The sequence below is a fragment of the Nansenia antarctica genome (genome assembly GCF_963989245.1).
Source record: "Nansenia antarctica genome assembly, chromosome: 2".
In the NCBI taxonomy this organism is placed as follows: Eukaryota; Metazoa; Chordata; class Actinopteri; order Argentiniformes; family Microstomatidae; genus Nansenia; species Nansenia antarctica.
Window position 1 is genome coordinate 63,323,943 of NC_137675.1, and position 20,879 is coordinate 63,344,821.

Here is a 20,879-nt window from a genome sequence, read left to right on the forward strand (position 1 = left end):
GAATGGACTGGATGTGTTCAAAAAGCCCAGCCCGAATAGCTTACGACTGGACAACCTTTGTTTCAGTGGTAGGAGAAGAGAGAGCATAGTTGGGGAGATACAGAGTAGAGTAATCCATCCAGGCATCCATCCCGGCCAGGCGTGGGTGGACGTGGAGCAGAAGATACCCGGGTGCAGCAGCGGGAGCTTCGGAGAGGAAAGCCTGCAGCAGCATCACTAACATGGATGGGGAGAATTACGGTGGGTCATTTTTACATCAAAGGGTTAACTCGAAATGCATAACATAACATATATCTACAAGGGCTTGTTATACTGTTTTAAACAGTCATTTTAAAAAAAATGACATTTTAAATGAATATTGCGCCTCAAGACTCCATAGTGAAGCTTCGGTATTGCATGGTGTCTTAACAATTTGTGATGTGTGAAGTTGGGCTATGTGAAGATGCATTGGCGGAAGTTATGTTCTTACCTGATTAACAGGTAGTCTCAGAGGAATTCATGGGATAGCCTATGGAAATAACTACATGCTGAATAATTGAACATGTGCCAGACCCCCACAGTGCCAGGAATGAGGAAATCTCACCATTTTACATAGCAGAGTAATGCACGAACCATGCATTACCATGTTTTCCCAAAGCAATAGATATTTACTGAAGAATCTCATCGAAGACTCTGCTGTGGTCTTCGAAGAATCTCATTCGAAGACCACAAAGAGCATGTTTATATCATATAAACATATGCTCTTTGTGGTCTTCGAATGAGATTCTTCAGTAACTATCTATTGTTTATAGCTTTTCAAGCCAGTCAGACTCAGATATTGCAGGCACCAGATACTATAAAGAAAGAGGCCCTACATGCTTTGACTTATAGCCTACAGGAACGTCTATATGGCATTACTAGATAGTCATCATCCTTAATAATGACATTATATAGGCCCTAGCCCAACTGCTCCTGATTATTATGGAGGTTTTATATATCAATTATTTATCACTTAGCTTGCTGAGTGCCTAATGCATCTCAAAATAGACCCGGCAGAAATGGCCTCATTGCCAGATATTATCTGCTGTTCTGTTTCATGGAAGTCATGCATGTCTACAAGATGGTCACATCATACATAAGGGGGTTAGAGAAGTTGAGATGGTCTGCTAACAAGACATAGTCAATATTTCACAGTTTGAGTTTAAGTTCTGTGGCAGCATGGTTTTTTGTGGAACCTATTATCTTATGTAATAAGCTGATGTGTGATGAAACAGAGAGAGGAACTTAATGATGATCTGACATTCCTCCAATAAAACCTTGGTCTGGGTCATGGATACGAGTTACAAGAAGTCATACCATCCTCTCCCTGTGTGCAAGGCATCATTTAAACCTCGAGAGAGGATCAAATTAATCTGTCCACTTTCGAGAATAGTGTGTGTGTGTGTGTGTGTGTGTGTGTGTGTGTGTGTGTGTGTGTGTGTTTGTTCTTTGTGTGTGTGTGCAAGGATGTGCACAGACTTAATGAAGGATGAAGGGCAGGTCCTTTTTCCCAAAGGGCACAACGTGGAGGGGAACAAACATCCAGGAGGGCATGGTTTTTACCACCTTTCACCCCCCCCCTTATGCATGTCCTTGTGTGGTGTGTGTGTGTGTGTGTGAGAGAGAGAGAGAGAGAGAGAGAGAGAGAGAGAGAGAGAGAGAGAGAGAGAGAGAGAGAGAGAGAGAGAGAGAGAGAGAGAGAGAGAGAGAGAGAGAGAGAGAGAGAGAAAGGACATTCTGCTGACTGTCACAGACCTCCCAGTTTTGTTTTATGTTATTAGTCAATGTAGATATGAGCCAGGATTTTTATCAGATAATATTTTTCAGTCTGCTTGGCCAGTTGGCCCTCTGAGACTCTACCCCTGGCCTGTATCTCCATACTCTACAGTGGAGATGTTGCTAGGTACCACTATCACCCATAGCTAGCTCACTCTCTTTGGCATGCTTTGGTTGCTTAATCTAGCCTTCATTTCCAGACAACCTTGTGTTACCTTTAATGTGTAACTGCAGAGTGAGCACCCTTTGTTTTACAGTGGGGGAAATAGGTATTCAACACATCAACAATGTTGGCAGCTATTCTCATGAAATTTAAACCCCTCCATTAGTATTAAGTCAAGAAAACTAAACAACTAAAGAAGTGGAAGGAACATCACTCGACCATCAACCGACCACACACAGGAGCTCCTCGCAAGATTCATGACCGGGCATTCAGAAAGTTAGTCAGAAGAGTAGCCCAAGAGTCAAGGAGCACTCAAGCAGATCTCCAGACAGACCCGGAAGCAGCGGGTACAGTTGTCACAAAGAAAACAAACAATAGGCAATGCCCTCCACCGCCACGGTCTCCATTCGCGATCACCCCGGAAGAAAAGGAGACTCAATTGGTTCAAGAGGAAGAAAATAAAGGTGTTGGACTGGCCTAGTCAATCACCAGACTTACATCCAATAGAACATTTGTGGAAGGAACTGAAGATCAAGATTAATCAGCGGGCCCCTTGGAATCTTCAAGATTTAAAGACTGTGTTGAAGAATGGGCCAAAATCCCACCTGATCACTGTGAGAGATTAGTTTTTTTGTACAGGAAGCTGTCATTGGAAACAAAGGCTTCTCCACCAAGTATTAAATACATTTCAATTAGCGTGTTCAATACTTCTTTCCTGTGTCATTCCCCTTTGTTGCACCTAACTTTTTTATGGATTGGAGTGTTACAATTTCTTTAGCTGTGTAGTTTTATTGAGTTAACTATAACCGCTACTCAGTCACAGCTTTTCACTGTCTTGGCGCCCCACTGGTGGAACGAGCTTCCCTCTGCTGTCAGGACTCCAGAGACACTACCTACCTGCCGTAGACTGACATCTCTTCAGGCTACACCTTAACTGTCCCTCCTAAGATCTCTTCATCCTTTCCCTGTACAGTTTCTCTACTGTAAATAAAAAAAATACTAAATAATAATAAAATAAAATAAAATCTTTAGATGTTTCGTTCTTGTAGCATTATGACTGCCAATGGCCCCTGGCCCTAGCATAGATGTCTTGCTATGACTGATGGATAGATGATTGAAATGCATTTGTTGCTTTGGATAAAGGTGTCTGCTAAATGCCTAAAATGTAATGTAATGTAATGTAAAGTTAATACCAATGTCTCGTCTAAATTTCATGTGAAAAGCAATGGAAATATGTTAAATTAAAAACCTCTCAATGCTCTGTTCTGAAAGTGCAAGCTCTGGGGAAATACGGTGGTTGGATTGACAGTTGTGATTACAGGTGTGTGTCAGTGTGGTTGACGTGGTTATAGCAGCACGGCGGCAGGCCTGTGTCTGTCCTTGGCCTGGTCTCCTGACAGATGGCTCCTCCTGATAGACGGAGTGATCGACATGTGGTTGTTCTCTCAACTCAGGCTGTGTGAGCTTACTCTGTAAACGTCTGATAAGACAAGCCTTTCTAGCTAGCACTGTTTGAGCTCTGCTTCCTTTGCATGCAAAACACACTGAGACAAAAAATCTTGAAACCAGCCACCAATAAATCCCTGCAGAACGCCTCGCCACATAGTGTGGTTAAGACACACAGTCTGAGCGACCTGAGAGATCAAAAAAAGCTGAAAATGAGAGAGAGAAGAAAACAATGTTTAGCATCTGAACGGATGTGAACAAAACCTTGTCTTCTTTTCTTTCCACTTCTCCCTAAGACACATCTCGCCATCAACTATGTTAACTAAACTGATCTCTGAGCCATAAGAGACAAGATCAGGCATAAACTGTTCTACTTGCTGCCCTCCCTGACATTCAGTTCCATAGTTATTCTAAGGTAGCCTATTCTCCTCCATCTAGCAAGCCTCTGCTGGTGCTCAGAATATCAGTACAGAGATCTCTCACTGCAACTGTGGTTAGTCATGGGAGGGAGGGAGGGGGGGGGGGATGCTACAGCAGGCTGATGTGTGGGAGTCCCACCAACACAGAGCAAGGTACACTGTACGCCATCAATCCAGCTGAGGGAAATCATCCTGTAGAATCACTCACTTTACATCTAATGTTTGAATGTATGCAGTTCAGACACACATATATATATATATATATATATATATGCTGGTATGTTTTAAAGGTTCTGTAGAAGATGATGATATCTGATTGGAGAATGCATGGGGCTTTGGTGCGGTCTCAATCAGTGTCTGTTTTGAAAATTGATTGATTGATTGAAAACTTTATTAGAAGATTTGCAGAAGTAGGTACATGAAAGTACATATTACATACAAGGTCAACTAACAGGATAAAAACCCAAGAAAGCCACTGGCTTATTTCAATTGGGGTCCTTGATTCTCAATTCATCGTTACATGTAAGACAGACAAAAAAGCTAGTACTATCTACAAGATAATACAGACAAATAACTATTACTATCTACAAGATAAACACACATCCATCATGGGAAGAACAATACAACAAAACATAAGGTATGTACAGCGGGTAGGACAGGTGGGGACATACACCACAGGTGGTAGGACAGGTGGGGACATACACCACAGGTGGGGGCGGGGGACAAAACACAAAGTATGTACAGTGGGTAGTTCGGGTCTTTTAATCTGATTTTTGATTTAGAGGGTCCAGTTACGGATTGCAGCCTCCTGTAAATGTTTTTTGAGAGTGGTTTTGAAGGTGGGCAGTGTTTTTCACTCCTTTAAGATTATAGGAAGGGCGTTCCACATTTTTACTGCATAGTTTGCAAACGAGTTTAACCCCTTGTTTGTGGTGCAACGCGGTTGAACGTGGTTCGTGGAGCTTCCTCTGGTGTTGTATGTGTGGACGTTGTTCACTTTTTGGAAGTATGTTGACAGGTACTTGGGTGTCTTTGTGGTGTAGCGTATCTTGAAGACCAGGCCCAGTGCAAGCTGCTGTCATATTTGACTGAGCATTTCATTGACCTGATGGTACCTAAACACGTCGGACGTCAGACTTGTCATTCTGGAATAATCTGTGTGAATGAATCCAGCGTGCACATAAAGGCCCCAGCCCCCTCATGGAGGGAAAAGTCCTGTAATGGAGAGGCTGCGTTAGATAAACAAATGGGAACTTGTTGCTTGTCATGTCCATGAGGTGGCAGACTTGTGCCATATTTTGCACATCAATACATTCCCATTAAAGATGAGAAAAATACTGCATTGTTACATCGTACATAACATTCAGACAGTAGTTACTTTGTTAGATTGAGAAATATCTGAATAGAGACAGTGTTATTCAACTATGGAAGTTATAAGCTTATAAACTATTCTCTCTAGCAAGAAGAGTCCCATGTTTTTGGTATTGGCCTAAGCTACAGATGCAGTTGGCTCTTCCCTATTTCCAACTCTATTTTGTAAGAGCATGAACGAGGCTGCATTTGGAGTATAATGTGAGAATATTGTGAGCAGTGCTCAGTTCTTACCCCCAGGTCCCATGGAGCAGGGTTCCATTTCTTTAACACTCTGTCTGCTACATGCACTGTAGATTGTGTGGTGGATAAAGATGTGTGTGGACGAAAGAATCCACTCACAATACACAATACATAAGACTTAGATGTGTGATGGAGGTTTTGTCTTATCAGACAATCAGCTGTATTATTATAATCAATCAACTTTGTGCTCACTGTGCTCTGCTCTCCTCCATTCATCACTTTGACATGTGGGAATTAATAGATTTTCTAGTTCCAAATGAACCATGAGTGTTGGTCCTTGATAGTGTTATCATTACTAAAAATACCCAGACAAGATAACCATTTGAATAATGGGGTTGTTTGTACATTTTTGTAATGTTGTGGTACATTCCTCACTGCTCCAAGACAGTCCACTTATAGCCATCAATGGGTCATTAATGTTCCAATGCCTTGTTGAGACCAGGTTTTCTTATTTTGGAAAGCCAGGGAAATCCAACCTGGATTGGAATGGAAACCTATGAAATGAGTGACGCTTTGAACAAACCAATCAAACACCTTTCGTGAAACCAATAAAATATCTTGCTTGGCCAGAGCTACAAAAAAACAGAATTCAGTTTTTCCATTCTCTACAATGTTGCAAGCTAGCATAGGCAACAACTCTCTGCAAAATAGTCCTACCTGGTCGGAAAAGATAACGCACATAAAAACAGGCAACCATTCTACGGGCATGTGGGGGAAGGTTTCTTGAGATGTTACTTCCAATGAAATTGCGAATTGATTGATTGATTGATTGAAAACTTTATTAGAAGATTTGCAGAAGTAGGTACATGCAAGTACATATTACATACAAGGTCAACTAACAGGATAAAAACCCAAGAAAGCCACTGGCTTATTTCAATTGGGGTCCTTGATTCTCAATTCATTGTTACATGTAAGACAGACAAAACAAACTAGTACTATCTACAAGATAATACAGACAAATAACTATTACTATCTACAAGATAAAAATACATCCATCATGGGAAGAACAATACAACAAAACATAAGGTATGTACAGCGGGTAGGACAGGTGGGGACATACACCACAGGTGGGGGCGGGGGACAAAACACAAAGTATGTACAGTGGGTAGTTCGGGTCTTTTAATCTGATTTTTGATTTAGAGGGTCCAGTTACGGATTGCAGCCTCCTGTAAATGTTTTTTGAGAGTGGTTTTGAAGGTGGGCAGTGTTTTGCACTCCTTTAAGATTATAGGAAGGGCGTTCCACATTTTTACTGCATAGTTTGCAAACGAGTTTAACCCCTTGTTTGTGGTGCAACGCGGTTGAACGTGGTTCGTGGAGCTTCCTCTGGTGTTGTATGTGTGGACGTTGTTCACTTTTTGGAAGTATGTTGACAGGTACTTGGGTGTCTTTGTGGTGTAGCGTATCTTGAAGACCAGGCCCAGTGCAAGCTGCTGCACTCTGTCAACTACTCGTAGCCAATCAAGGCTCAAAAAATGAGCAGCGGTTAGATGTGTCCTAGGGTTGAGGCCTAGCAGAAGCCTAACCAGTTTATTTTGGGCTGTCTGGAGTCTTGTTTTATGGGCCTTTGTGGTTCTATAGTACCATGATGTTACGGCATAGTCGAAGTGACATTGAATGAGAGCTCCTGATAGGGTCCTCAGTGTGTTTTTACTGACAAGTGAGGATATCCTGTACAAGAATCTAGTTCTATGGTTCACTTTTTTGATTACTTTTGCTGCCATTTTATCTCCGGAAAGATTTGCCTCTAAGATGGAGCCCAGGTATGTAATATCATAGGAACACATTCGCTCCATCTAAACTTCTCCAGACCCCCAAAGGAGGCGAGAGAACAAGGTGATTTAGATATCACTATGACTATGCAAGACTACATTGAGAACAAATAACTGAACTGAACAAAAGCAGGGAGAAACATGAAATTCAAGCTCCCTGTAGGTGGAAGCTGGGGTGGTGATGGGAAACAAATGGGCAGCGTGCGACTGCCCAAACTATAGTGAACTAACATGAACCGGCTCTTCTAGCTTGTCCCATGAACATGTGACATGATCAGCAAAAGTAAGAACAGCTGTCCGTCCCTGACGAACCTGCATGATACTTACATTGTAACCATGCTGGCACGCGCGTTGCCTTGCAGTTGCACCGTGATTTGTGGACTGTGCATTTTCATTCAGAGATGCAATATTAAACAAACCCCCCAAAATAAGTGCATATTAAAAAACAAAGCAGAAGCAGAAGCTGCTGAGCATTTCTGCTGACCTGACAGAGTTAGACTGTCCCTCTCGTGACGGGCTTGTTCCGCTGCGTGACATGCAGCTGCAGCAGTTTGGGCTCTGGAGGCCTGACTATGCAGCTTGTGCTTGGGGCCAGCCCCCCCTCCTTGGCGCAGCACTGGGCATCACTGTGGTGAAGGATGCTACCCTCCACCCCCACACCTACCGGAATGGCATCACTAATTGTTGCTGTGCCCAGTCACACTGCTGTCCTTACTGCTTGATTGGCAGAGAGGGAGGGACTCATGTGGAATGATTGACACAGTAATGGGTGCTGCAGATAAAGAGTGATGGACACTGGGCGTGTGATTGATAGATGGAGGAGCCAGAGTGACAGTTTAGTATTGATTGCTGAAATGGCGTGGAAATTTTGTTTTTCTTCGGGCCGCAAGGGGAAATGAAAATTAAATATTAAAACATTAAATATATAAATACCAAAACAAAATCTTAATGGCGATGTCGTTAACATCCTGTTACGTGTGTGTGTGTGTGTGTGTGTGTGTGTGTGTGTGTGTGTGTGTGTGTGTGTGTGTGTGTGTGTGTGTGTGCGTGTGTGTGTGCATGTTCGTGTGCTGGGTTAGCACTATGAAACACAGCCCCAAGTGTGTGATTGTGTACAGTATAGCTGTAATATAGGAGAGGAGAAGAAGACAATAACCTAAACAAATGATTCACAGACTCTCACCCAGGAACAAATCATTTCGCCAACCTGTTGCCAAGCAACTATGAAATCTTGATTGGTACACACAGTAAATGCATTACACCAAAGCTGTGAAAAAATTTATAAAACAACAGATTCATCTTGTTTGCTGATTGCTGTATTTCTTTTTTTCTTTTCTTTTTTTTCTTATGGATATTTGTAATGTATATATATATACACAGTATATGTTTATAATTGTATACATTGTCTGTATGTATATAATGTTGATAATTGTCTGTATGTATATAATGTTGCTAATTGTTGCTAATTGTTCAAATGTGATTTTTGTGTCGGACCCCAGGAATACTAGCTGATGTCATCGCATTAACTAATGGGGAATAATAAACAAAATAAACAAAACAAAACCCCAAACTCTCATAGAGCACTGCTTAGATGCAGTGAGACCGATTTCAGTGAAGTTTGCAAAGAGTGAGACAGAATTTGTTCATATGGTATGTTAATCTGTGTTCTTACATACAGCCTGGGCTGGGAAAGTGTGTGTGTACGTGCAATCTGTTTGGGCTAAGAATATCTTACAGTTAGAGTTACTGTGCAAAGTAACAGGGGAGTGCAAGAGAGGGAGAGAGAGAGAGGAGGGATGAGAGAAAAGAGTAAGAGGCAGTCACAGACTAGGGGTGGAAGAGAGAGCACAAAAGGGGAAGAGGGAGAGAGCGCTAAGGAGTTCCACATAGTAATGAGAAGCCTGTGGAAACTGAAATCTGCAAAGAGAGACAGATAGAAACAAAGAACCAGAGAGAGGGCACGGGAAAAGGAGTGGGGATTACTTGAAGCACATTGACACACTCCAGGACCCAAGGAGGAATTATTCTATGGACGTCAGGCTGAGACATACAAGGAGCGGAGTGGCTCACTGTGGATAGGCAGACTGGCCTTGACTTTTTCCTTTCTCCACCTCCGTCTGAATCACACTTACGGAGGAGAGAGTCACTCAGCGCCCACACTCACAACAAGTCACTTTCACACACGGATTCTCTCAAGATTGGAAGCATGGGGACAGTCGGTGAACTGTGCGTGTCCAGTTTCCAGGCGTTCCTTTGTCCGAGAGTGAAGGACACCCCCCCAGGTAAGAGTGAGGAGTAGCAGAAGGATTTATTTATGTGGATATTGTCAACAGATGATTGATGGTGCCATGTCTGGCGGGCCACTTCTGCTGTGTTTGTTGTCATATGAAGTGTGACCTGCTCAAATGTTGTGTCTGTTGGAATAACAGACAGAGAAATTAGTTTGTAGACATTTTATGCTCTGGCTGCTTTACATTCATTTCTACTTTTCTTAATTTGTATCTTTCTATCTTTCTATCTGTGGTAGGTGATTTGATCCGTGTAATCATTTTGGTCAGTTTTGAGGTTCTGTTTCTTAATGTGACATCTACTGGATGTTGTTTACTGTGTTGTTGATGTGTTGAATATAAGGGTTTCTTGCTCATTGGGTGATAAGGCTACGGTACTCTGTCAGGGGGTGGCCTTCGTAAAGGATACTGCTTCCTAGCCAGGTGTGTGTGTGTGTGTGTGTGTGTGTGTGTGTGTGTGTGAGTGTGTGTGTGTGTGTGTCCAGTGGCATGAACATGTGGCTTCCCTGGAGATGATCACAAACCGTTTGGACAGAAATAGAGAGAGCTTGGCGGTATAATGAGCTGGTCTCATTAGGGTCGGCTTAAGCTCTGTCTCTCCTCCAAACATGGCAGGGGAGGAGTGAGCCCAGCTAATGCCATCAGCAAGCAGATGTAATCCCTACACACACACACACACACACACACACACACACACACACACACACACACACACACACACACACACACACACACACACACACACTGTTAGGGGGACAGGTTAATATCCTGACAGGTATCTATCACTTACCAACACCACTCACCATATATCATCATCACTGTCTGCTTTTATTTGCATCCAATGCAGAAGGTACCATGGTGTATGTAGGAAGCTTTTGGCCTTCATTGGTAATGGCTGTGTCCAAAACAAAGGGCATGGCAGTGTTTACTGTGGATCATCTCCTACACCCAGATTAGCAGGGTCCCATAGCTGCTCCCTTTAATGACAGATTTGGATGCAGGCAGCCAGGCACAGAGGAGGTTAGAACACTGGCCTGGCCTCTCCTCTGAATCAGCAACTATGGAGTTTGTTTATACCCACCATCTGTCTTTACCACTTTAGCTTCAACTTTCATTCGCTAGTTCCAATACGTGAGACTAATTAGGATTGAATGATGAGTTTATTATTGAATCAGAATCAGAATCAGAATGGCTTTTATTACATTCCAATGTACAAGTACACAAGAGTACAATTATTTGGCTTTGGTCCTCAACATTGGCATTGCATCAAGATACAAAATCACAATAAGTACAATAAGTAATAAAGTGATAAAGTGATGGTGAGTAACCAGTCGTACTACAGTGGATTCAGTTGTGCAAAATGTGTACAAAGTACAATAGGATGAAATGCCATATAATTCAGTTCAAGCAGTCAAGTAGTGTACAAGTAATCAATAGTGTGCAAGTAGTCATATCATATATATTATTGTTCTAGTGTGCGTGGGGTTGGTTTGGGGGAGACTATTGTTTTCTTCCAGTGCATTTCTCCAGGAGCCTGATTGCTTGGGGGAAATAACTGTTTGCCATGCTCTGGGTTTTAGCCCCGAGGCTTCGGTACTGTTTCCCTGACGGCAGTAGCTTGAACAGTTTCTGATTGGGGTGGCTGGGGTCCCTAATAATCCTGAGGGTCCCTGAATGGAGGGAAGCTCACATCTGCTGATCCTCTCATTCGTCCTCCGCACTATACCCTTTGCAGTGTTTTGCGATTTTGGGCAATGCCATTCCCATACCAGGCAGTGATGCATCCCGTCAGGATGCTCTCCATTGTGCCTCTGAAGAAGCCCCCTAGGATTTTAGGCCCTAAGATGGAACCCGCCTAAGATGGAAGAGGCAACGCGTTATGCTTTTTTCACTAATTGTGTAGTATTATTGTGAACAGAGGTGGGAGGGGGCAGTGAAATGACTTTCTGAGGGTGATCATTTGGGACTGTTTGCTAGCTGTGGTGTTGTGGAGTGTTGACACAGCTCAAGGGATTGTGTTGTGTGTCTGTGAAGTGATCACATGCAAGCAGAGTGATAGAGGAAGTGATTCTGTCACTGTGATGTGGAAATTACCTGAATCAGCACTTGGGGGGGATGTAGGGTTAGGGGGCGACATGGAACAGGGGGGAAATGGATGTCTTAACTGGAATATTCTGAAATGAGGACAACAGTGGAAACACAGTTCCTAGTTGCTCCTTTCATGAGGGACGACACCACTGTGTGTTTGTTTGTTTGTGTGTGTGTGTGTGTGTGTGATTGTATGTGGACCTGCCAGTATGTATGTTTGTGTGTGCATGGGATGACTCATATAATCGACAGTTGCCTCAAATGATATCATTAATGCCAACAGCTCACTCCTAGTAAAGTCTCCTACAGTATGCAGTCAACTGCAGTACAATGCATACTGTACCAGATGACAATTTTAGTTTTGATGAAGTTATTCATTTTTTTTTTTGCCAATTTGATTTGAGCCATTATGGTGTAACTGTGCTCACAATATGTAAACACATTCCAAACAGAGCACAGTTCAGACATCTAATATATTTTCAACCCCGTTGTAACCGAGACGGGGCATTAGAAACCCATGTGGGATATATCTCAGCACTAATGAATCCTCGGATCGTGAGGGTGAGGAGAGGCCAGTCCTGATACCACGCGGCTTAAAGAGGGGCTTGATGATAATTAGCAGATTAATATCGGGGCAATTAAAAGGCCTGTCTGAGTTTTGGGAGGCAGGTGTACAGAGATAATAGTTGCTCTGCCTGTAGCGTTTGACATGGAAATTACTCCTGTGGGCTTCATAGCCGAGGCAGGGACAGCTGTGGGGAAGGAGATAGGATAGGGCTGCTCCTGTTCTGGATACACAAACATGTATGTCAGCAGCATACCCTATGGTACAGGTTATTTACTAAATCAGCTCATTGTAAAGGATGTTAGCAGTGGGGAGATAATGTATCATTCATTAGGAGGGTCTATGATGTTTACTGGCTATATGTAGTTCTTCCACAGACCGTTGTCACTCTGGTAGACGTATCTGTTTTGTATTGTAGTGCATTGATGTTTGTTTAAGAATGTTCTTTCCGAGTGTATTGATGTTTGAAATTATTGTTTGAGGTATAGCCTCCCAGTCTTGTGGGTAGTCTACACAGTGCAGGTCATCAGTCTACACAGTGTCAGTATTTACAGTATTCACTCTGCTGTAACTTACATGAGGGCAGGTATACTGATAGAAATGAAAATCAGATGTATTTCAGAGACACAGACACAGACACACAGAGAGAGAGATAGAGAGAGAGAGAGTTTCTCTGGGTGTTTCAAATGCCAGCCAGACAGAGTCTGTCTGCTAGCCACTTCAAAGAGACTTGAATGTGGGTATCGAAACAGAAGCACATGGAATCCACAAAGGCCTGGCTTTCCAACACACAGTAGTCTGCCTCTTTGGTGGGGCTGCTTTTCTCAATACACACTATACTCTCCTATCCTATGAGCACTTTGAGCTGCAACGTTTGCAGTGTGCTATAGAAATAAAAAGTTATTATTATTATTATTATTATTATTATTATTATTTACCACCAGGCATCACTACTGTTTTTATCCAGTCTTACAGTGACAAGATCCTGATAGCTTGTAGACAGGGTTGGGGGAAACCCGGGGTAATGAGGGTAAATGAATGAATGAATGAATGAATGAATGAATGAATGAATGAATGAATGAATGGTCTTTATTGTCATTGATATAGTACAGGTACCAAACAACGAAATTTGGGAGGGGGGGCTCCCCTGGGGCTAGGAAAAAAAAAAACTAAAAACAAGAAGGGAAAAGAGCTGGTTTACATAAATAAAGGCTATGTACACTATCCACTATACTATACTATACAAATAAAACACTGTGCTGTACTCTATGCTATGCTATACCTATTCTAACATTTCCTATTCTCTGAACCTTGTGTACCCTAGGGTTGTCATATTGCACATAGTGTTATTGCACATTCATTTAAAGTGTCGCAGTTTGCAGGTTTGAAATGTACACAGTTGTGTTTCAGTATTACACTTGATTTCAATCTAGTAGCTGCCATCAATTTGTCTAGATTGTCCAGGGCCTAGAACCTAGGTCTTTGCTGTGTTCAGGGCCTGAATGGCCCTGGGGTAGAAGCTGAGCTTCAGTCTGTTTGTCCTTGCGAACATGGTCCTGAACCGCCTGTTCGAGGGCAGCCGAGCAAAGTGTTCGTACCCAGGGTGGGATGGGTCTCTGGAGATCTTGGAGGCCTTCCTGAGGCAGCGTGTGTTGTACAGCTCTTCCAGAGAGGGGAGGGGGGCGCCGGTGATCTTCTGGGCCGATCTCACGACTCTCTGTAGCGCATTCCTCTCTGCGGCTGTGCAGCTGGAGAACCACACGCAGATGCAGTAGGTGAGGATGCGCTCCACTGCGCAGCGGTAGAAGGTCACCAGCATCTCCTGTCCGATGTGGTCTTTCCTGAGGACTCTCAGGAAGTAGAGCCGCTGTTGTGCCTTCTTGATGATGGCTGCTGTGTTGATCTTCCAGGACAGGTCATCCTGTATGTGCACCCCCAGGAATCGGAGGGTTGAGACTCTCTCCACGCTCCCTCCATCGACGAGCAGGGGCTGGACCTCAGATTTTTTCCTCCTGAAGTCCACGATGATTTCCTGGGTCTTTGACTGGTTCAGCAGCAGGTTGTTAACCTTGCACAGCTTGCCCAGCTGCTCTACCTCATCCCTGTACGCCACCTCGTCCCCCCCCGAGATGCAGCCCACCACGGTGGTGTCGTCTGCAAACTTTACGATGGAGTTGCTGGGGTGGACGGGGGTGAAGTCGTAGGTGTAGAGGTTGTAGAGGATGGGGCTTAGCACGCAGCCCTGGGGGGACCCAGTGCTGAGTCTGAGGGCTGTGGGGGTGTGGGAGCCCACCCGCACCCTCTGGGGGCGGTCAGACAGGAAGTCCTTGATCCATGCACATATAGAGTGTGATAGTCCCAGGTCTAGTAGTTTGGTCACTAGCCTGTCTGGAAGGATGGTGTTGAAGGCAGAGCTGAAGTCCACAAAGAGCAGTCTCGCGTAGCTGTTTCCCCTCTCCAGGTGGGATAGAGTGGAGTGGAGAGTCGTCGCGATGGCGTCCTCTGTGGACCTGTGGGCTCTGTAGGCGAACTGGTATGGATCCAGGTTGGGCGGGAGGCGTGTGACTATGTGGGCCCGGACTAGTTTCTCGAAGCACTTCATGATGATTGGTGTGAGTGCCACTTCATGATGATTGGTGTGAGTGCCTCCTTCCTAACACAGGTAAAGCCAAGGGAAGGAAATCGGCTTAACATTTCATGCTGATCATGTGAGTCATCAGGCAGATACTTGGCTTTTGCTTTTAGAGCTTTGATGTCTGCGATTGAAGAGATAGAGAAGGCTTGATGGAATTGGTTCAATGATCTATAGAATAAGTATTATTAAATATATAATATAAAATATATATATACTGTATATACTGTATACTGTATATACACATATACATATATGTATACATCAGTGAACGGCTAGATTCAGGCGAGACTGTTGCATGATGTGTCATCTCAGAAGCCAGAATCTGACCTGATGGAGAGTTTGACGTACTGTAGGGAGAGCCCTCAAGGCAGCGGGGTGACTCAGACGTTTGCTCTGTCCACGTTGGAGCACTGACTAGCCCAGAGCAGGAGGCTGCAGAATGACTGACTTGTCCCTGTCTGGCCTCCAACTGTCCTACCGAGTCATGCGGTCTCTGCATTTCACGCTATGTGTCCCAACACTCTGACGTCTGACGTCTCCACACACGCACACACACACACACACACACAGTGCCGCTTTTGACAGCTTTTGGTCACAAGTTTCATCGTGGGTTTGGTCTACGGTATCACCCTGACCAGAGACCTAGATGGAGGATCACACAAAGATAAAATACAGCGTTTGAGTTTCAGCGTTTAGTCTGGCAGAACTGGCTACCCTGCCTTATGCTTTTTGTGGAGAGCATGTGATGCTTAAAATAGACTGTGAAGTAGACCACATCTGTTAATTAAAGATAATTAAATATCCCTGGAAATCACCTGCCACCTGCTATCAACACACACGCACACATAGCACACTCACACTCACAAAGGCCTGCAGTAAGGAACCATAGTGTCAAAATGAGTCCGTTATTATATGTCACATCAGTAATCAACCATTTAAACTTCCTGGCAGTCCCCACTCTCAGGAAATTATAGCTTGCTTGAAAGAGCCCCTAGGGTTTATTCAAAGGTCTCCTGATCTCAAAGAGAGAACCTGTAATAGGCAGCAGTCACCCCCTGCCTCCTGATTCAGTATGTGCACTCAGCCATGGAGACCCTATGGGGAATGCCTTGTGCTTGATAAAGAGAGAAGTCAGTAGCTGGTTCAGATCTCTCACTTTCCTTCCTAACAGTAGGTGTAGGGAGTAGGAGTATTCTACAGTACCTAGTCACAACACTAAATAAATAGGAGGCTATTATTTAAACAACTGCATTATTTCTTTCTCACAGGGGGATTCTCAATAGTTTTATAACTGTGCTATCTCCCATTACCATTTGTCTTACTTTTATGATTTCTCTGGTGGGTTTCCCTGCTCTTCCTAATATACTGTATTTTCACATTATGTTGGCCCGGGAACTGTAATACATGCAAATGGCCAAAAGGTGTCACTATAACCATTTGAAAACTTGGTGGCAAAATGGAAAGTTCTGGGTTTATTTACCGGTGTTTATTTGAATCCATTTGTCCAGATACTATATTAACCTCCAACAGGTCAATGATTTAGCCATGGCTTTGGGACCTGAGTATGAGAATATTAGCATCTTGATTATACTCTCTGTTCCCTTGTGAACCACAATACACTTTTACCCTTGAGATTTCTGACAAATAAGAACAGGCTCATTGTCAGAGTATAAATAAATCACCATGGAGACTTAAACCTCCATATCACCCCAGCTGCATTACACAAAGCCATCACGACTTCAAGCAGCACCGCCTACAGTAGCTGTAGCTCCACTGACAGAGTCCATAAGCTGGAGATATTAGAAATATCAGGGAATGGCCTGGCTCCCATTGAGGCGTGGGTGTTTGGTTCTATGCACTGCCAGACAACTGATGCAGTGATGCATGACTGGCTCCAGACCTCTGTTGCCCCAGTTATGAGGACAGCATTGTCCACTCACTAACTCAATTTCTTCTCAGCAAGAGAAAGGTTGTGCAGTATGTCCTTCTGGACATACAAACTTATCCATACAGTATTCACCACCATGATATACTCAGCCCCCCTCCTCTCCTATGCCCATACACAAACTGGACGTGTGCCATGTCTGTGTGGGTTTTGTCATGATGGGCCACTCAGTGAGTTACACAGTATGTCCACAGACATCCGTCAGACGAGGCTGGCTTATGGCAGCAGGCCTGTTATGTTAGGAGAAACCTGGGCGGTGCCTCTCTCTAATGTGAGAACAATGGTATGCACGGAGGATCAGCCACATTACTCAGACTAGACCTTAATCCACTGGCCTGATACTCATTTTATCATCAATAGCTTTTCTTTTTTCTTTTTATGTCATATGAATGTATACAAAACTATGTTAGACTCGACTGTAGATGATCCAATAGCCCCACAGTAAATGTGTGTCTCCATTAGTTTGCTGTTTGTTTTATGAGCTAGTTTCTTCTTTATCCATGTTTTTTACAGGCCAGGTTGTAGAATTTGGATCATTGTATTTCAGAAATGTGGTGTGAGCCATTAAGTTGACCACATCTTTCAGACTGTACTGGCCAATGTATAGGCTACTCCATTCCATGGTGCAACAGGAACAGACATGGTCTTGGAAACAATACAAGGAAAAATAACATTCCACAAATAGCCAGGCATGCATCTGTTCTGTTGTAAAAACAAACTTCAATTCACAATGTGAAAGTTCAAATGTTGGTGGAGTTTTCCATTGCTCTGTGTTCATCATAATCATCATCAGGTACATGTACTGTCATAGTGGAGTGAATGACATGTCTTCACAATGATAAAGATAACCTACTGTAATACACGCAAATGATGATTCATGTCAGAGAGAGTAGGAAGTGTGTCAGTGCTTTCTTCTTCTTCGGCGTATGGGTTGTTGTTTTCCTCTCCACTCCACCAGGCTCGGGCCGAGGGGCTACCCTTTTACCACCCTGAGACCTGGTTGAGGGGCTCACCCGGGCTATATTTCTGGACACCCCTCCAGAAGCCACGTCATCGTCTCGTCATCTAATACCGACAGACCATGCATCCCGTTGGGTGGGTGGTACACCGGGCAATCCAGGATGACATGGTCTGCGGTTTGGTCCTCTGCGCCACACTCGCACAACGCATTTGGGGCCAAGCCCCATCTGTGCATCGATGAGCGGAAACGCCCGACGCCGGTCCGGAGACGATTGAGCCTCACCCAGGATAGCCTTGGCAAGTCCATCCCGAGGGGCTCAGGGCCGGCGACTGGGATGTGGTCGCGGAGTTTGGAGGTGTTTGCCTCCCACTCCGCGCGCCACATATAATCCGCCCATCCTGCCGCACTGATGTTAAGATCTCTGAATTGCTGCCTGAGATCCTGTGCGGAAGGCACAAATGGGTGTCTCGACTTGAGACGCCGGGAGGGCTCCGCTGTTATAGTGAGCCTATCATGGAGCAGATGGTTATTAAGCTCCACGGCCCGGCAGGCGAGACGTGCTGTGGCTCCCATGCGGCGGAGGCCTGCGGGCTGGATGCCTGCTAGGATGGGAAGGTTGTCCACGGGGGTAGGACGCAGGCATCCTGTCACAATGCGCAAGGCTTCGTTTATAGGCGAGTCGATGAGGCGGGTGTGGGCACTGCGACACCATACTGGGGCGCAGTATTCACTAGTTGAATAAACGAGGGCTAGGGCTGCCGTGCGCAAGGTCCTTGCGCCGGTGCCCCAGCCCGAGCCAACCAGTCGCCTCATCAACGCCACACGAGCTGTTAACTTCTTGCGCAGTGACTCGAAGTGCCGGCGAAACGTGAGCGTCCTGTCCAATGTCATGCCGAGATAGACTGGCTCAGCGGAACATGGCAGGGGAGTTCCATCTAGGTGTACTCTAAGCTCACGTTTAGCCTCCCTGTTGTTAAGGTGGAAGGCAGCCGACACCGTATTTGCCTCGCTAAGCTTCAATCTCCATTTCCGGAAGTATGCCACTAGTGTCTGCATGTCCTGGCTCAGAATCCCCTCCACAGACTGCCAATTTCCAGCAGAGTACACCACTGCGAGGTCGTCTGCATAGGCATACTTCCGCGAGAGTGTGTTGGGCAGGTCATAGGTGTAGATATTATAGAGGAGGGGGGCCAGGACCGATCCCTGAGGGACGCCGTTCTTAAGGCGTCGAAGCCTTCTTAGCTGTCCGCAACCGGTGGTGAGGGTAAAGCTGCTGTTACGGATGAGCTCCATGATCATTCTGACCATGTGCCTGTCCGGCAGCAGGCGGAGCAGCTTGCAGGTGAGGCCGCGATGCCATACGGTGTCGTAGGCAGCCGCCAGGTCTATAAAGACGGCCCCGGCCTTCTTTTTTGCCGAAAAGCAATCCTCGATGTCTTGAGTCATAAGGGTGACTTGATCTATGGTCGACCTCCCGCGTCGGAACCCGGCCTGCTCACGTGGGAGCAGCGGGTCGACAATTGGTTCGATGCGGGCGTAGATGAGACGCTCGAGGATCTTGAAGGGGATGCATAACAGAGAGATGGGACGGTAACTCTTAGGGTCCCCTTCAGGCTTATTCGGTTTAGGGATCGCAACAACTAGGGCTCTTCGCCAGATTTTGGGGATCTTGAGTTGGCGCAAACAGGAAGTGAGGAACGCTCTCAGCCAGGACTTCAAGGCGGGTGCGGCATGGAGAATAAGCTCCGGGCAGATGGAATCAGGCCCCGGAGCTTTCCCTGGCTTTAGATGCTGGAGGGCAGCAGTGAGGTTTGTAGTGCTTTCTGATAACATTTCACTGAAGATGTCCCGTATATGCTGTACGTGTATATGGACAATAACCTGGCCCCCAGGTGGCCCTAACCTTCCTAAAATTAGTTCAATATGCAACACGAAATCTATCCAGTCAGATTCATTCATTATTGCATGGCAATGTTGATTTGAAGTCATCAGTTAATGATATATTTAATTTGTTGTTACACGTAGACCTTCAGTTTAAATGTCAAGGCTTCCAATGCGTTTATAGACCTCTGAGAATAAAGCACAGGACCATACAGTCCAGAAAGTAGAATACGTGTAGACAAATCTAGTGGTTATATTACCCAGAGAAGAATTGAGTTTGCCCTTTCTAGGAATTTGTCCTACTTATTTAAAGTAGTAAGCGGCCGCATAATTTAACGCACAAGAACAAAGCTAACTTTACAATTCATTGGCAAGCATGACATTTACATAAACATGCAATTTGCATCACATTTAGTCGTTATGAGGATCAGAGGGTGGAAGAGCATGAGCACAACACATTTCCTGTTTTCCTTACAGAATCATAGTGCTTTTTGGTAGGAAAAAGGTCAGGGCTCGTTGCATATCACTATCTACTATGGGTTTACATATTTACAACAGGGTTAGGAGGAGGGGGAGAAGGGGTCGCTTTCAATGAATTCAGTCTGTGTGTGAACTGGCAAACTGCAATACACAGAGCACATTGTCATTTCTGGGTTTGAGGAGTACAACAGAGGCATTCAGTGGTCATCCCTCAAAGGAAGATTCCATGTATAGCCTATAGTACTCATCAGCTGTGAACAGACCGTCAGTGAGAATGGTATAGTGTTGCTTGTGAGTGAGTGCTCACAGATACAACACATCTTCCCCTCTCCCAGTTGGTCAGATGAGAAGAGAGGGAGGGAACAGGGAGACGGCCTACCTGTAATATTCTACCTCCTCCTACCTCCCTAGACTGCCCAAGCAGCATTCCTCCTGGTGGTGCTTCATCCTCCAGCAGGCATGGGCATGCTCATATGATATCTGAATGCTGTTGGGATGTGCAGCTGTTATGCTCATCTTTATCACACAACTACAGTGAATGTATTAGTTTGATGTCTGGTCATGGCACGTTTAACACTCATAATAACATCTCTAAACACAGTTAACTGTGGAGCCACAGAAGTGGGACACTTAGTAAATGTTGTAAACAGGCACAGTTGCATCAAAGGCATTATGCAATCCAGCCATGCAATGGCAGAACCAGTTAGGAGGAACAAAAGTCTGTTCAACAGTTTCTCAAGGATTTTCGTTTGATTTAGAGAATGTTTGATGACGTTTTTAGGTAATATTACCAATAAAGGAATGTAGAATGTGGGTGTTATATTGTAG